Source organism: Micromys minutus (genome assembly GCF_963924665.1).
Source record: "Micromys minutus genome assembly, chromosome: 10".
NCBI classification, from domain to species: Eukaryota; Metazoa; Chordata; class Mammalia; order Rodentia; family Muridae; genus Micromys; species Micromys minutus.
Window position 1 is genome coordinate 9,140,541 of NC_137979.1, and position 18,213 is coordinate 9,158,753.

General features: G+C 41.2%; 1 pseudogene across 1 annotated transcript in view; it reads right to left on the bottom strand.

Annotated features, from left to right (window-relative positions):
* The window catches only part of LOC308426307 (phosphoglycerate mutase 1-like), a 39,387-nt pseudogene extending 25,911 nt beyond the window's left edge, over positions 1-13,476 (bottom strand). Inside the window, exons 1-2 of the transcript in view lie at positions 13,413-13,476; positions 4,641-4,795 (exon numbers count right to left, since the gene is read on the bottom strand). The product of the transcript in view is annotated as a phosphoglycerate mutase 1-like (transcript). The remainder of the gene's footprint in view (positions 1-4,640; positions 4,796-13,412) is intronic.
* Positions 13,477-18,213: the final 4,737 nt, after the last annotated feature.

The following is an 18,213-nucleotide window of genomic DNA, read 5'->3' on the forward strand; positions in this document are numbered from 1 at the left end:
GGTCTGTGATTCCTCATGGGCTTGCTGTCATTAGTCTAAGTTGGGGCATGGCAGGGCTCCCCAGCTCTGGCTCTGATGTCCTCTAAACCAGATAGAGGATGTTTTATGAAAAACAATCAGTCTGCCCTTGATGGTGAGACTCCCCAGACTATGAAACTAAAAAAAAAACAAATACCCATTATTCATAAGCCACTCAGCCCATAATATGTTTCCTCATATCAAACAAAATTCAACACAGAGGACTCAATGTGCTCTGGAGCTTCACACTCAGCCAAGGCCTGCGCACAGGGGGGTCTCAGGAATACGGTTTTGCAGTTCCAACCAGAATGTAATGAGTAATGATGGTCAACATGGCCAGACTTAAAATTACCATGGAAACATATCTCTCATTAATTCTCTGAAAGGGTTTCCAGAAACCTGAGATCAGAAGAACCACCCTGCACATGAGCAGCTCCATTGTATGGCCTGTGATACTAGGCTGAATGAAAGAAGAAAGAGAGCTGAGGACCAACATCCATCTTTGTCCGCTTCCACAGACACCAGAACCAGCTACTTCACAGCCCTACCATTATGACTTCTTTGACATGATGGTCTGTATCCTGGAACTGTGAGCCAAGATAAACTCTTTGTCACTTAAGTTGTTCTGTCAGGTCTTTTGTCACAGCCACAGGAAAAGTAGCTAAGATAGAGAGATGAGAGGCCGATGAGATGGTTCAGTGGTTAACCATCTGTTACTGCTGTTGCAAAGGACCAGCATCAATTACCAGCACCCAGATGGTGCCTTACAACCACCCATAACTCTAGTTCTGATGTTCTCTCCTCACGTCTGTGGGCTCCTGCTGTGTGTGGTACACAGATAGTACACACACTGCTTATGTGTGGTACACAGATGGTATACATGGGCGTGCACATGAATGCTCGAAAACACACACACACACACACACACACACACACACACACACACACACACACACACACAAAGCACCTTTTAAAGGAGATAAGCTAGACACTAGCAAAATAGAAACCACACATAGCATCCTACTCCCTTGGTAGCCCTTAGTCACACTGAGCTTTAGATTATTTGTACAGCAGAAAAGGTGATGCCCAGGGCCTGCCTGAAGCACAGGATGCTGTCCTAAGGACGTGAAACAGTGTAAGTCTGTGTCCTCCAGGAATGGCATGGTGTACTGCTGGTCAGCAAAGACACATCCCTCCTTCAAGCTCGCAAGACTAAGAACATGCAAACAAGTCTAGAAACTGAATGGTGACATTAAATTTACTATTTTGGACTAATCCATTTTTGCTTCATTTTTCTGTGTATTACTGGGTTTAAAGACCGGCTCTCATGTCCACTGAGAGAGGGCTCCACACTGTAATCAGTATACATTTTCTGGGTGCTAATTTCCTCACAAGTCTCAGCCTCCTCCACATCTGTGCATATCTGTGATCAAAGGAGTGTCACACCAGAGGAGCCAGGAGATGACTCAGTTATCAAAATGCTTGCTGAAAAATCATGATTACATGCGTTCATTCTTCAAGCACCCACACAAATGCCAGGAGTAGCATTGTGTCTTCTATGCCACCATAAAAGAAGTAGTTACAGGAAATTCTTGGGGCTCACTGGCCGAATGACCTAACCAAGATACTCATCTCTGCATTCAGTAAGAGAATCTACCTCAAAAAATAAATGGAGTGACATAGAAGAAGACATGTGGCTTTGACCTCTGACCTACACACACATGTAAACATATACACATTAACACACACACCATCACACCATCTCTCTCTCTCTCTCTCTCTCTCTCTCTCTCACACACACACACACACACACACACACACACAATGACATCCAGAAGTACCCTACTAGCAGTTTCGTGACAAGGATTACTAACTCTGCAAGTTGGTAAAGATATTCATAAATGTGTGTGTGTGTGTGTGTGTGTGTGTGTGTACCATAGCTTTATCTATGACACAGGGACCTCCGGAGACAATTCATCAGTTACGGGGCACAGCTCATATTTTTCTACAAGAATCCATAAGACCCGATCCCTGCCACTACCATCAAAGTGATACCTTATGTAGAGTTTTGGTCCTGTGGTTGTGTTGTTTGCCATGATGAATGCTTCCCAAAGTCACAAAGGATCAAACACAGAATTAGAAAGCCAAAGAACCCTACTAAAACTGTTTGATATTAAAGTTTAGTATGTTGATTTGTTTAATTTTATCATCATCTCATACTTGAAAAACCAAGTGGAAAAATATTACTACACTCATGATGAAGACAGATTAATACTGAGACACGGTCAATGACTTGAGGCACATTGTGAACAAGACTCAAATTAGTCTTTAAATTAAACAAAGAAATTGTACTACAAAAAAAAAGTATAGCTAGCACACTTTGATATTTTAACTTTGAAAAATGGAGGCCTCCATTTTTTGGTAAACTGATTGCAGAACATTTAACACTGTCCTAATGATTTCATAAGTGAACATTCTATCCTACTGAGCACACAGCCTTTCACCATGCTATCAGATATGGACAGAGAACTTATATGGATTCACTGGTAAGAAGTCCTGGTGCCTGACTGGACATAAATTGAAGGTGTTCTCTGAAGGAAGAGAAGGCTCTCACTCCTTGCTTGGCCAGGTGACTGTGAGACCAGTGGGAAGTGGCTCTTTGGCAATTCTTGCTGGAAGTTTCTAGAGACAACTGTCCCTATTTCCTAATCTCCCATTCTCTGCTAGGGGGACAGCATACACTGACAGGTGCTCTTTTAGGTTGAACTGTAAGTAAAAAGACTCAGTGGACCTGCTAACATTATTTGTAGGATCTGGTGAAGAATTGAAGACTCCAGATAATTTGAGAAATGTCATAAAAAATATTGGGTTCCTCTCAATACATTGAGGGCATGATGCTTTCGGGGGCTTCTCTCAGCCAAAAGCTCCAGCTTGATGTCTATCTTAACCTTATAGGATAGAGGGCAAAGAAGATTCTACATCAACATATCATGGCTATCACAGAGGTACACATGTATCACATCCATGTTCTCTTGCACACAATTCGCATTATCAGAGTTACAACCATCAAGAAGAATGAAGTTCTGTCAATCTCAGGAAGACAGATGTGATTGGAGATGATCACATTAAGATGATTAAGGCACATGCAGAAAGACAAGGAGCACATTTTTTATCATTTGTGGGTCATAGATTACATATAGACATTGAATCATACCTGAAAGTAGAAAATTTTCTAGAGAATAAAAGTGGACTCAAGGGAGTCAGAAATTGGGAGGTATTGGGTACAGGGTAAGGTTATGGTCATAGCATTTTATATATGAAAGTGACCTTATATAATTCTATATCATAAAATTCTATAAAATACTCACCTGCTCTTGCTACAAAAAAAAAAAAAAAAAAAAAAAAAAAAAAAAAAAAAAAAAAACAATGTTCTTTATTCCAGCAGATGCCCAAGAAAAATCTGATCAGCCAATAGAATATTGTCACTGTGGGAAAATAGGCAACTCGTTAGCACCCAGGGACAGGCAGCAGCATTTCATAGGTCACTGCTGTGGCTTCACTGGCAGGGCGCAGGCATCTGACTCTCCAGCACTGACAACCCTACTCTTCAACATTAGGAGGAAATCTGCATTTTATGTTAAATATCTCCATATCCTAAATATGTGTGGTTTGTTTTGAGGATATTCTACAATGAAGACAATAATCTATCACTGATCATCTTGATCGTGAATGTTAAGTATTTGGGTCTCCCCCCTCCCCAGTTTTCCTGTGAGTGTGCACATAAACCACTTATGAGCCAGAATAAATTGTTTACATCTGAGTCCTAGGAGACATTAAAGTGGCTGCTGTGCTGAATTCTCTGGAGCACTTGTGGCTGGCTCAAAGCTGAGCTAGTAAGCCACAGGACAGCAGAGCCACAGGAAGATGGACAGAGTAGCCATCTGAAATGACATTCCGATAAATAGACTTATCCTTAAATCTTGAAGATACAAGGAGCACTCAGACACTTTCAGAAGGATCAAGAAAAAATAATAAAGTTGACTATCAAATCAGAATGAAGCCAAAGGCCAGAGAACTTACTAAGAAGCAAAGAAGCCCCTACCCACACACACTCACAAATCCTAAAAAGTTTAAATCAATCTTTACTTGATTTTCAACTTTCGTGTTTGATTGTGATTTCTAACTTTGTTGGATTATATTTCTTATGACAAAAGTGTTCATAGGCGCCGAGTTCTCCCCATGGGACCGCCTGAGGTTCAGACAATGGCCACAAAGCATTTCACTGGCAAGATAACATTACTAGCTCTCAACATCTCTAGTCTCATCCTCTTGACCACCGCATTCCAGGTCTTCAGAGCATGGCCTATCATAGACTAGATGCTCAATACTGGCATAATAAGACAAATAATGAACCAATTCTATTCAGTAAGTGGCTTTGTTCAGTGGCAGTGGGAGAGGTTCAGAGATGGTAAGTTAAAGCCACTAACCGTTCAGCTACTGAGGACAGACTCAACCTTCTCATACATCCTCACCTCCGCTGGACAGTGTCATTGCCCCTGCATAGCTGACAAAAATTCAAGTCCTCTGGCAAGGGGAAGTGTGATCAGAGAAGACAGCCCTACCTTCACCCGAACATTGCTTTCTGATTGGTCCCGCTCTCTCCAATGGTCTTCATAAAATGTTTCCTCATCGGTAGCAGCTGTTGTGGAGGCCCGTGTGAATGGGTTCTGGTTAATGAGATGACAGGGGAACTCCACAGGTTGCCATTGGGGAAAATCTTTGAAGACAGAAGACAGATAAGTAAGTTACAGAGATCTGCTTCCCTTCCGTCCTTCCCTCCTGCCCTGGCTTTGCTCCTTAAATTCTCACTTTTCTATAAAGACAACCATGTTACTATTATGTTATGGAGGAGTGGATTGTGGTTGTGGCAGCTTCTTGGCTCTGTGAGAGAAAAATAAAGAGATTCACAGATTTAAAAAAAAAAAAAAAAAAAAAAAAAAAAAAAAAAAAAAAAAAGGAAAGAAAAAGCCACGGAGCTGTCAAGCAGTTGAACTAAGTAGCTTGGGACATCTCTTGGCTCAAAACATCTGCTAAATGGAATTAGAAGTGTTTGCTGTATGAGTTAATTTCAGTCAGTGATCTGTCTCTTGAAAATTCAAAGCATCTAAACCACTGTTGTGCTAAAGCTCTGAGTCTTCAAGGGTTAGCCAGTGAGGGTAAAGCTTCCAGCCCAGTCACTACAGTGATTCCTCCGTATCCTGTGATTAAAGCATGTGGTGTCTTGGACAATAGACGGGCTGTCATGGGTAACCCACCATGGTATCATTGTCTTTACAATTGTTGTGGGCTTTGTGAGAAGCCTACCCTGGCTCTGGGATTTTTGTTTAAAATCCTATGACTTCAGGAAGCGTCTGTAGCCAAGTCTATTTTATAATTTTATTTTCTAGCCCAAAAGCTCTTTTAAAATTCTGTCATTAGAAGCTGGGGGTATGGCTCAGCAGTTAAGAGCATTGGCTGTTCTTCTAGAGGACTGGGGTCCAATTCCCAGGACCCATATGTTGGCTCACAGGCTTTTACAACTCCAGTTTCAGGGCATCCAGCTACTTCTTCTGGCCTCTATGGGCACCAGTCACAGAAGTGGTACGTGTGTGTGTGTGTGTGTGTGTGTGTGTGTGTGTGTGTGTGTGTGTATGTGTGTGTATAATGTATATGAATATGTATATGTATTTATACCTCCAGTTAAAACACTGGTAAGCATACAATAAAAGGTTAAAAATTCTGTCATTAAAATCTTATGACATAGGTTACTATGATAGCACATATGATCCCAGCACTTGGGCTACCAGATCCTTATCCTCATCTACAAAGCAAGGTTGGGATACCTGAGGTTGTACATTAGGAAGACAAATAAACAAAAAGAAAAGAAAAAGTGAGACTGGAGAGATGCCACAGTAGATTAAAAAATGCTTGTTACCTAAACATAAATACTGAAGGTCTGATCCCAGGATTTGTGAACACACTGGTATGGTATGTGTCTGCAACCCAGGGGTTGTTGGGGGCAGAGACGGCAGGTCTCCTAATGAATGATGTCTTGCAGACCAGCTTTAGTGAAAGAACTTGTCTCAAGCAGATAAGACAGAAAATGTATCATTAATCAGGACATTCAGTGTCCTCCTGTGGCCTCTGCTTGTAGATTCATACCTGTACACATTCACACACACTGAGGTGTATATACCAAAGATATACAGAGACACAGAGAGAGGAGTAAGTAGGGGAAGTTAAATCAAACAAAGAGGGGAGGAAATGTAAAAGAAGACAGGGGAAGAGAAGGGGGTAAAGGGAGGCAGGAAGTCTTTATTACACTGATGAGAATCCTAGGGAAGTAGAGGGCATTGGTTAAGTACCAGGTTCATGCATAAAGCCTCCACTATCTAAGGTGAACATTATTGGCAGTGTTTCATAAACAAAGGGAAATTGGCTTTAGAACAAGCACAGCCCACCCCGATTTGATCTGTGATTCACAGCTCCTCTCAGGACCAAGTCCTGCCTGTGATGTGGGGTTAGAATAAGACCTGTCATGTCACCCACTGCCTTCAGCATCCTTTCCCTTCATCACACACAGCAATTCTGTGTGATTTTAGATTTCTTCTTCCTAGAAATATGGCCTCATGTGGCATTTTTCTTAATGTCCACAAAAAAGATGAGAGGAAAGATTGTATGAAAGCATTCTTTCCCTTTAAAATTCAGTCACCAATGCGGTGCTTACAGATCATTTTCTCCATTGTTTTAAGCACAAACTGAAGCAAATCACGAGTCAGGTGGAGAGGAACAAGGTAAAGAGGTGTGTAAGCTGAGCCCTCACCACTATTTAAAAACCACAGAACAAAAGCTTCTATAAGACAAAAAAAAAAAAAAAAAAAAAAAAAAAAGAAAAGAAAAAAAAAAGAAACAAATAAACAAACAAAAAATCAACATTGTCATTAGAACAAAATGGCAACCAACAGATTGGAAAAAACATCTTTGCCAATCCTATATCTGATAGTTGGCTAATATCCAATATATACAAAGAACTCAAGAAGTTAGACTCCCAAGAATCAAATAACCCTATGAAAAAATGGGGGAGAGGTCTAAACAAAGAATTTTCATCTGAGGAATATCAATTAGCTGAGAAGCACCTAAAAATATGTTCAACATCCTTAGTCATCAGAGAAATGAAAATCAAAACAACCCTGAAATTCTACCTCACACCAGTCAGAATGGCTTAGATAAAAAACTCAAGTGACAGCAGATGCTGGCAAGGATGTGTCGAAAGAAGAACACCCCTCCATTGTTAGTGGGATTGCAAGCTGGTACAAGAACTCTGGAAATCAGTCTGGAGGTTCCTTAAAAAATTGGACATAGTACTACCTGAGGACCCAGCTATACCACTTCTGGGCATATACTTAAAAGATGCTCCAACATATAACAACAATACATGCTCCACTATGTTCATAGCAGCCTTATTTGTAATAGCCAGAAGCTATAAATAACTCATATGTCCTTCAATGTAGGAATGAATACATTAAATGTGGTACATTTATACAAGGGAATACTACTCAGCTATATAAAAACAATGACTTCATGAAATTCTTAGGCAAATGGATGGAACTAGGAAATATCCTAAGTGAGATAACCCAATCACAAAAAAAAAAAAAAAAAAAAAAAAAAAAACAACAACAACAACAACAAAAAAAACAAAAAACAAAACAAAAAAAACAAAACAAAAAAAAAAACCACACATGGCATGTACTCAGTGCTCAGTGGATGTTAGCCCAAAATCTCGGAAACCCTAAGATACAATTCACAGACCACATGAAGCTCAAGAAGATGGATGACCAAAGTGTAGATGCCTCTGTCTTTCTTGGAAGGGAGAACAAAGATAATCATAGGAGGAAATACTAAGACAAAGTTTGGAGAAAATACTGATAAAAAGGCCATCCAGAGACTGCCCTACCTGGGGATTTATCCCATATACATACACCAAGAAGTGCATGCTGACAGGAGCCTGATATAGCTGTCTCTTGAGAGGTTCTGCTGGGTCAGGACAAATACAGAGCTGGATGCTTGCAGCCAACCATGGAACTGAGAATGGGGTCCATAATTGAGGAGTTAGAGAAAGGATTGAAGGAGATGAAAGGGTTTACAATCCCAAAAGAACAACAATACCAATCAACCAGAGCTCCTAGTGACTAAACCACTATCCAAAGAGTACACATGGACGGATCTACGGCACCAGCTGCATATGTAGCAGAGGATGGCCTTGTCAGGCATCAGTGTTGATGAGAAGCCCTTGGTCCTGCCAAGGCTCAATGTCCCAGGGTAGGGGAATGTCAGGGTGGGGAGCTGGGAGAGAGTGGGTGGGATAAGGAGTTCATTGGAGGGAAACTGGAAAAGAGGATAACATTTGAAATGTAAATAAAATATATCCAATACAAATGTTTTAGAAATCATCTAAACTCATAAAAAGGCTATTAAAACCAAAGAAAACAAAAACAAACAAACGAACAAACAAGGCACCAAGCACCAAGGAGCTCAAGAGGAAAAAATGGGAAGTTGAGGAAATCGTTAGGTGCTTCTTCTTCTCCATGAAAGAAACCCTTCTGCTTTGTCTGCCAAGGATGATTTAGGCAGAAATGATGGTGCCATTCATTGAAGAGACTAATAAATGTGAGGGCTGGCCTGTAGAACTATCTTACTTTGTGAGTATAATAGGCCTGGTCTGAGGATTGGCTTTAGAAAAGACAGATGTGAATTTGAATGCTGTCTTTGCTGCTGAAGTAGGCTTGGGCACAACTGGATATAATGTTTGGTCTCAACATGGACACGGCAATTAAATGAGATAATGTGGTCAAGGACCCCTTACCAAGAAAGAACTTATGAAATATTGGCTGGGAGCTGTGAGAGGCTCATGAGCAGGGGTCCTACGGATTATGTGGAGTAGTGTATAGGGCAGTAAAGGATGGTACAGGGACTGGCTTGGAATCCCAGTACCTTGGAGGGGAAGACAGGAGGATACATTCAAGGACAGCCATCAAGGTCATTGTCCCTGGCTGGATGGGAAGATCTAGGTCAGCCTGTCTACCTGAGAGACTACCCTAAAGAATAAGCAAAGAGAACGTGCTTCCTATAGTGGCACAGCCAGTCACATGTCAAATGGGAAAATAATTTCCCCAAGTGATACAAAAGCAAGAACAAAACTTAAACCCCGTAGTTTAACATCTGTGGTTCTGGATTTTGCAGCAATAACTGTGTGGGCAAGAACATTTGCTGTGCGTGAAGACTTGAACTTAGATCCAATCACCACAGAGAAAGATGAGCCAGACCATACAAGTGCTGTGGAGAGCAAAGACGGGGGAATTGCGGAAGCTTGGTGGTGCCATATTACCTTCAGGTTCTATGAGCAACCCTGTTTCAAAGGAATAAAAAGGAGAGTGGTGGATCAGGACACCATCTTCTTTTTGGCTTCTACTTTCATGCCCATTTGTATCAGTATACACAAATGTGCCTCCCTCTTTTATACACACACACACACACACACACACACACACAAAACCCAACTAATGAACTGCAGCACAGTACAAACCTTAGTAGCATAATGATGTTTTTTTATCTTTAAAGGGAAGGAGGAAAAAACATTAATAGATTTATTTTATTTGTTTGGTGGTTTGTTTGTTGACCATGATCTCTTTACCTACTATGACTATTGAGGTTGAAAAGTGTTTGTTCACAAGCATGCATATGTGTGTGTGTATGTGTGTGTGTGTGTGTGAGAGAGAGAGAGAGAAAGAGAGAGAAAGAGAGAGAGAGAAAGAGAGAGAGAGAGAGAGGGAGAGAGAGAGATTTGAGGTGTAGAGAAAGAGTAAATGCATGTCTTAGGAGGTCCCTTCTGTGAAACAACCAGCCTCTCCACCAGCCAGACCTCCATGTCATCCTCCAGTTCTAGCCAGGTAAATAGACTAGTAACCCAGAACCATAAAGACAAGTGTCACAGTTGCATGTCCTCTCTCAGAGACTCCTACCACCAACCCCTCATCCAAGAAAATTTCTCCTTGAAGCAGACATAGACCAACATAATAAACAAGCAAGCAAACAAACAAACAAAAAACAACTAATCAAAAGGCGAAGTTGTGGAGGCCAGTCCCAATGGATACATCTACAAAACATCTCCTGAATTCGGGACTCAGAGAGCAATTTTTTTTTGGAAGAAGGAGCAGAAAGTAAAAGATAGAGGGTTGGAGAGCTTGTAGTAATATTTTGCTTCCTAGCAATCTTAAAAAGTACATCCATAAATTCCCAGCAACATAGCTAGCTAAATATGAAATGAACCAACTCAAGTATTTAAATATGAGACCAACAACAGACAGTGGACAGGGGACTGACCATACACAAGAACTTTAGCAACTAAGGACTGCTCAGAGTAGGAGGAATAGTAATTCCCCCCAAAAAAGCACAACATTTCATTATCCACTGCCAAATGATCATCCCTGGAACATATCTTGAAGGAGCTTTGTATATATTGAACATGTACACACAGACATACACACCCATGTATGTGTATATGTAAGTATATATGTGTATTTATGTGTATATATACACACATAAAACAATCAATGAAAATGAAGCTATGTATTCTGTGAGTGGGTTTAGAATAAGGAAAGAGAAGCCAATATTATGTAATTCTACTGTAATTTCAGAAATAAGGAAAAAATGGAGTCATACAGCTTCCTCATATGGTTCTGTGAGCTGAACTAACAGTCTATCCATGTCGATATAGGGACTGATAGGGCAGCAGCTCTGCAAATGAGCAGATTCTGAATATGAACAGAGCTGAAGCAATGACTCCATAGTTACAAATGCCTACTGTTATTGCTAGAAAGCAGAATCCCTTTTCTTCCCACCCACATGTAACTCCAGCTTCAGGAGATCTGATCACCTTCTCTGGCCTCTATACTCGTGTGTGTGTGTGTGTGTGTGTGTGTGTGTGTGTGTGTGTGTGTGCGCGCGCGCGTGCGTGCATGTGCATATGTGCTCATGCGTACTGAGAAGTGCACTAAATCCTTAACAATGGTTCTGTAAATGCTAAAAATCACCAGACTTTTCATCTTCTTCTGTATACTTTGCTATTTTCCCTCTATTCATTCTAGTTGAGCCTGCCAAAGATTTATTTATGTGTCTCTTTGTGAATTTAAAGGTACATTTGCACACATAGCTCTGGACACACATGGAGGCCAGAAAAGGGCACCTGGTATCCTCTGTGATTCTCCACCTACTCCTCTGAGACAGGCTCTCTCACTAAACCTAGAGAGTCACATTTTCTGGAGGCTGGAAGCCAGCAAACTCTACTGATCCCCTGTCTCTGCTCTGCTTGCAGAACTGGGCTTACAGTCACATGCAGGATGCCCACTTCCTACATTAGTACTGGGATCCGAAACCCTCCTCTCCATATCTGTGCAGCAAGCACTCTGAACTGGTGGAGTAAACTGGGAGTGCTGATTCCCAAAGGCCCAAGAAAACTGTTAAAAAGTGTGAGGAGATGAGAACACATAGGTGAAAGTAGTCGCTGAGTGAGGTACAAACAAAATGACGTCATCATGGAAAGCCAGAGGGCTTTCATTGCTCAAGAGCAGAACAATTTGGGATACTTCAACCCACTGAAAAATCCAGGAGAGATTTGAACAATAGTGTCTCTGAAAACAACTAAATACTTACATTCAAAATTTCAAGATAATATGGCTTCCTCTGAGAGGTTATATAACCCTACCATTGCCCTGGATGTTTATTATGGGATGGATGTCCCTGGAGACACTAATGGGCATAACCATTAAAGCAAGCAGTGGAGGGAGTGAAAAACATAACCTTCTAAAACATCCTATATTCCCCAGATATAAATTCCAACAATCAAAATTAAGATGCAGAGGAGAAAAACCCCCCAAAGGGAGAAATTAGACTCTGAAAGTGCTTTGTTAGGACTGTTTTTATTTTAAGCCAAAATGTTTTCACCCTCTTTATGTGCTGGGCATCAAGAGGAGTTATAGAGGCTGCAAGATACCAGACACACACAACTGGGGAGCCTAGACTCTTTCTCTAGGGATGACATTAAAATTGTCTTCCTAAGTAGACATACACAAAGGGGTTTTCCTGGGGAAAACAAGATCTGCTTTAATTTTTAAAGAAAATAGTAGATCTGGTGGCTGTTGTAAAGCTGAAGGCTGTGTGAAGGAAAGGCCAAAGGGAGCATGAAAGGACGTGTGAGCCTGGGTGGTCTAGGCACATGAGGATCACATCTGCAGAGGTGTTTACCTCCAGGACAAAGTAGACACATTTTGGGAGAAGGTTTGTTCTCCAGACTTTGTGATTATATCCTAGATCCCCTGCTTGACCAATGAGCATAGAACCCCAGCATGTGAACACTAGCCTGCAGTGGGGAAGGGCAAGACAGGCCTGGGAGCTTCAGAAGTCCAACCAGATGGATGCAGACACTCAGGCCAGAAGGAGAGAGGTTCCTATAGTTTCTTTCCCAGTACTGCCCCTGGTGGGAGCCATCAGAGAACACAGGAAATCCTAACCAAACCATTCCATCACTTGAGGAAAATCTAAAGTAAAAAAAAAAAAAAAAAAGTTACAATGGTAACTAATTCAAACAGGAAACACTGCTGGTTTAAGGATATCTCAATATCCATGCCAAACTGAGTTTTAAGTGACTTTGATTGAGATAATCTTAGAGTGTAGTAATCTAAAACTGGACACTCTGGTTATTTACTGAAGTCATCGTAAGACATGAAGCTTATAAGACACAGAAGATTATATAAGTCCACAGAGCTTTTATTTCCTTGAGTCATCACTCATTATTAACATGAAAAATGTTAAGTCATCAGCTTCTGTACAGAAGTCAGGGCATCTGGTTAATGCAAAAAGTTCCTAAAGAAAGGTGTGAGGAGACAGCTCATTGGTGAGGTGCTGGCTACACAGATGAGGGTCTGAGTTCATACCTTCCAGCACTCCCAGAAATGATAGCTATGGTGGTGTACACCTATAACCCCAGTGCTGGGAGACAGGAGGATTCTGGGACCCAATCTAGCTGCCCAGACAGCCTGGTCTAATCAGTCAGCTCCAGGTTCAGTGAGAGACTCTGTCTCAATAAACAATGTGAAGAATACACACATCCACATCCACACACACACACACACACACACACACACAGAGCACACAAAGCATATTCTTGTACTCTATTATTTCTATCAGGTGATAACTACTTTATCTATAAAATTTGAACTAAAATATGAATAGTAAGTTAGCAGGTCACTTCTTTTTAAGAGCATTTTGTTGTGGCAAAGTAGATACAACATAAAACTCACCATTGGATACCGTGTTGGCATCTAAAGACAGCCACATTTCCTCGCTGAAAGCACCATCATACATCTCCCAAACTCCTTTTCTTCCCAAACCCAAACTTGCATCGGTGAAGAAACGCCCCCCTGGTCCCCGGCAGTACTCTGTTTCTTCTCTATGAACTGACCATTCTAGCCCTGCTGTAATAGCAAATTAAAATAAGGAAACATCAATCATTTTCATTTGGGTTTAATGTTCCACAGATCCATTCACGAAGCACACATCAACATTTTGTTCATTCCAAGGCTCAATACCTAATTTGGGGCATGGGCTACATTTTCCCTGCTGAACATAAATGTTGATCCATATGTGGTGGTCTAATGCAAACTGGGTCTGAGTCCTCACCTTCAGGTTTTGGAGGCAGAAGATGGCATTAGATTACCTGGAGGTTATGAGCTGCCAGACGTGGGTGCTGGGAAGAAAAATCAAATCCTCTACAAGAGCAACACATTCTCATTTTACCCCTAAGCCATCTCTTCAGCATGACCTGCTTTTATTCTAAATACTACATTTCAAAGGGTGTTGTATTCTTAATACTTGAAGCCAAAATTAAGGAGATTGATGGTTTTCTCTTTTTTTAATTTTTATTTCAGTTATGAGCAGAATATCCTTTCATCATATCCAGCTCTCTCTCTGTCTCTCTGTCTGTCTGTCTCTCTCTCTCTCTCTCCCTCCCCCCCCCCCTCTCTCTCTCTCTCTCTCTCTCTCTCTCTCAGTTTCATTTATTGTTTTTGAGACATGGTTTCACTATGCAGCCTGAAACTCTATATCAAACTGGCCAGGAATTCACAGCCTCTGCTCTGCCTTCATAGTGAAAAGATTAAAAGGTGTCTTACCAAGACAGGCCCTATCTCTAGTTTTAAGGACCAAGGCAACCTGTTTCTTAGTGGCTGTGTTGCTTTCTCTTCATGTAAGCAGCCAGCAAAGCTTCTGGTCCCTCTGTGCCTTCACCAACACATGCTCTTACCTCTTTCATGATTCCAGTGTACTCTGTGAAGGTGTGAGGGTGTCATCTTCAAATAGCTGGCAGAATTGGTAAGAATACATCTTTAGGATTTTTTTAAATATTGGGATTATATTAATTTAATTTAAATTTAATTAAATATTGTTAAATGAAAATTTTGCAATGATTATAATGTACCTATGAGGCAAACATTTTCCCCCTGTTCCCAGTTTGCTCAGCTCAAATGGAAACAATTCCTAGATGCCATTCTATGGACCTCACTGGAGCCAAAGCAGGGGGTTCCAGTTTATGCAAACTGAAAGCACATTTACTTTATCTCTCTGAGGCTCATATAGCCAGATTATCACACAAAATTCATGAATGTTAACCACTCAGAGTAAAGCCAGGGTCCCTATAATGGATTTGTTCTAACTACCCCACTTCCCTGCTAACCCATTGACCTCCCCAGTATCCTTGCTCTACAGCCCACAGCTCAGGTCCGCATTCCTTGATGCGTCTATTTCTTTTTACCACAGGACATTTGCATGCCTCTCCAACTCCTGCATTATCTTTTCTGTAAGAGTTGTATCTTTTCTACTCAAGCTCTTGAGTCTTAGATTTCAGTTCGTCTCTCACCTGTAAGATTTTTTTTTTTTTTTTTTTGAGACTAAGTCTCACTGTTTGACTAAGTCTGATCTCAGACTCAGGGTAATCCTGCCTCAGCATTTATGTGCTGGGATGGTCAGCATGAGACATCACACAGCTAAGGCTGTAGTTTGGGGGCAGATTTTACCAATGCTCTCTTCTGACCTGTGGTGGGTTCTTTTTGAATTGTGTACTGATGTTTCCTTTAGCCTATGGATCCAGAGGTAGAACATCCCTTGGGGCTTGGAAGTCCTCAAGGTGTCAGGAAGCTGTCTAATCACATTCCATCCATATATGAGAATAAGCAATGGGACCAGACCATATGACCTCAGAGCTTACTCTCAGTAACCTCTAGCAAGCCTGTAGAAACGAAAGGTTTCATAACTTCCCCAGAGAGCACCACCAAATGTTGACCAAGTGTTAAAATGCCAGAACCTACGGGGAACATTGCTTTTTCAAATCACAGCACAAAACCTGCTTTAAAGTTGTAGAAGTGGACACTCTCTCAAATGTACAATTTATCAACCATTCATCAGTTGATGCCTCACTATTCTCATGCCACTGGCTAACTTCTCAGTGTCCACATCTGGGCTTCTATTCCCGTCTTATGCACACGTTTTACCTTGCCTATGTCCTCAGAAATTCAACAAGAGCCAAACCCTGGGAAAGCCATGAAATCCTTCAGCGCAGTCACACCCCTGAGGTGTTTTCTCAGCTACAAAATCACTGTGTGATGCAGAAAATGGAACAGAGAAAAGCAACAGCAACAGACTGTCCTTCTAGAAGCTCCCAGGAACAAGAAAGAGGCAGGTGAGACCCAAAGACACCAGCTCACTTTCTCATGCAGGCCACCAGGTTTGAAGGACCATTTACAGTAGACATTTATTCATCCCATGTCCTTCCAGTGGATGAGAGTGATGTGTCTACAGTTCACCTTTGGTCCCTAGGGTAGAGGATGCAGTTGAATGTCTCTGTTGTAGATGAAGAAGGTCTCAGAAGGAAGGAGATGGACAGTTCTATAGGACAAGCATCTGGGAAATGAAGCACCGAAGCCCAAGAGGCCACCACCTTCTTATTTCCACGGTGACTACAAGCAGCAGGCTTCCATGTCTATTTAAGAAATTGTATGTAGCATATAGTTAATAAATTATATTTAATAACACATTTATACATTAAAATACAATGCTTGTCTTATAAGAAGAGTGCTGAAGAAGCACTTTGAGAGTCACCTGTGATGTAAGTACTTCATGGTATAAGCCTGAGAAAAAATGGTATTCAACAACCACGTGGCAAAGCAATGAAGCATCCCCACATCATACTAAGTGGGGAAAACTGAAGTCAGGAATGAGACAGAGGGCTCACCTTTCCCTCTCCTTTTCAATGATAACAACGACAATTTCCCATCAGAATGGCAAAGAAAATAGAATAGATAGGGTAGTGAGGATTCAAGCTATCCCTATTTTAGTGATATGATCCTGTATTTGGCAGAACTAAAACACTCCACTAACAGACGCTACAAATACATGCCTATACCATAGCAGCATGCAAATCTAAGCAGAACACCATGGCAAGACTTGGACACCATGTCTATTGCTGCTCTACCAGCAAAGCCTTGGAATCAGCCTAGATACTCATTGATGACGGAATGGCAACAAAAAATGCCATGCATGTACACTAAGCAATTTATTCAGCCATTAAAAAAGATGAGCTTTAAAAAAATGGAAGGAACCACCTCTCATCCATCAAGTAAAACTAAGCAATCACATATTTCTTTTTCTCTCATGTGTAGAGTCTAGAAATAGGAAAAGCAAGAGACAAGGGTGACTATTGGGTTCATTAGGGAGGGAACAGAGGGCACAGATGGAGGCATCCCTGGAAGTACCATGACCTGATGATTCAATCCATATCCATTAATAAAGGAAATTTAAAGGTAAGGCCTAGACTGGCACTGAAGATAGTCGCAGGGGCATGGATTGAGCTAATTGTTTATACTTTTGTTTCACAAAAAACCTGTGAGGTAGGTGCTATCACAATGCTCATTTTCTGGTCTGGAAATGAGGGCACAGTCGTAGAAGCCACCCAAGACTTCTTAGGAGCCATTGCTGGGAATCATTGTCCTGTGATGGTCAGCTTCTCCCAGCATGCTCTTTGTTGATGATAGAAACTGGTAGTACAGTAAAGAGATAGACAGAAATTTAGCAGAAATATAAAGTATCAGATGCAAGGTAGCCCACAGAATAGAGTCACCAAGGGATAAATACACAGACCGTGTTTGTCTCCTTGTGACTGCTATCTAACACAACACTGAGATTTTGGAGCCCTGGTGCCTCTTCTAGGAGAGAGAGATGGTTAGAGATCACAAGACAAGCTTGGAACACACACCCCCAGTAAGTGACTTTATCTGGACTGTGAAGGAATGGAGTCTGTGCTTCTGTTTCCTATGTGAAGACAGAAAGGAAGACTGCATGCTCAGAAGGAAGGCCATGTAGGGAAATTCCACTGTTTTCTTCTCACCAATCTGTGTGTCTTCTTGTTTAGAGCATTGGAGGCACCAGATTAATTCCATAAAAATGAAATTACAGACATCATTGAAATGGTCCTTCACATAGAGAGCCTGCGTTAAATTATCAACAGATTGATTTGGGTTATTCCTATAGCCATGTGTTGGTTGGAGATGAGGCATACTGCTATCAGCAATGTGTGAACACAGCCATGAAAGTTAGCTTGTGTGTCATGCAACCATATCAGTACATGTCTGTATTGAGCCTTGGATTCTAATCTCACGGTTTCTAAAAGTTGGACATGTAGAAGTGGGCTTATTTCATTCCTTTATTGCTCAAGACCTTGACAAAATTTTCAAACAATTAAATATCCTTGTGAGTCTATATTTTCTCCTCCAAGATCACTCACTCCTATATTTCGGGTGATAACATTTCATGTCCCATCAATAGTCTTGGTAATTTCAGATGGCTGCACAATCTGTTTATTGTTTGAGACTTTAATAGAGGGAAGGGCACCTGCTTCCTCCAAGTAAGGAATCTCTTTACTGTACCAAAAAAAAAAAAAAAAAAAAAAAAAAAAAAAGTACCACTCTTAGAATCCCAGATGTGTGGGAATTTGTGTTCTAATCCAACATCTTAAATGGAATTACCAGAAGAAGTACGCTGGGCAGTGTGTTA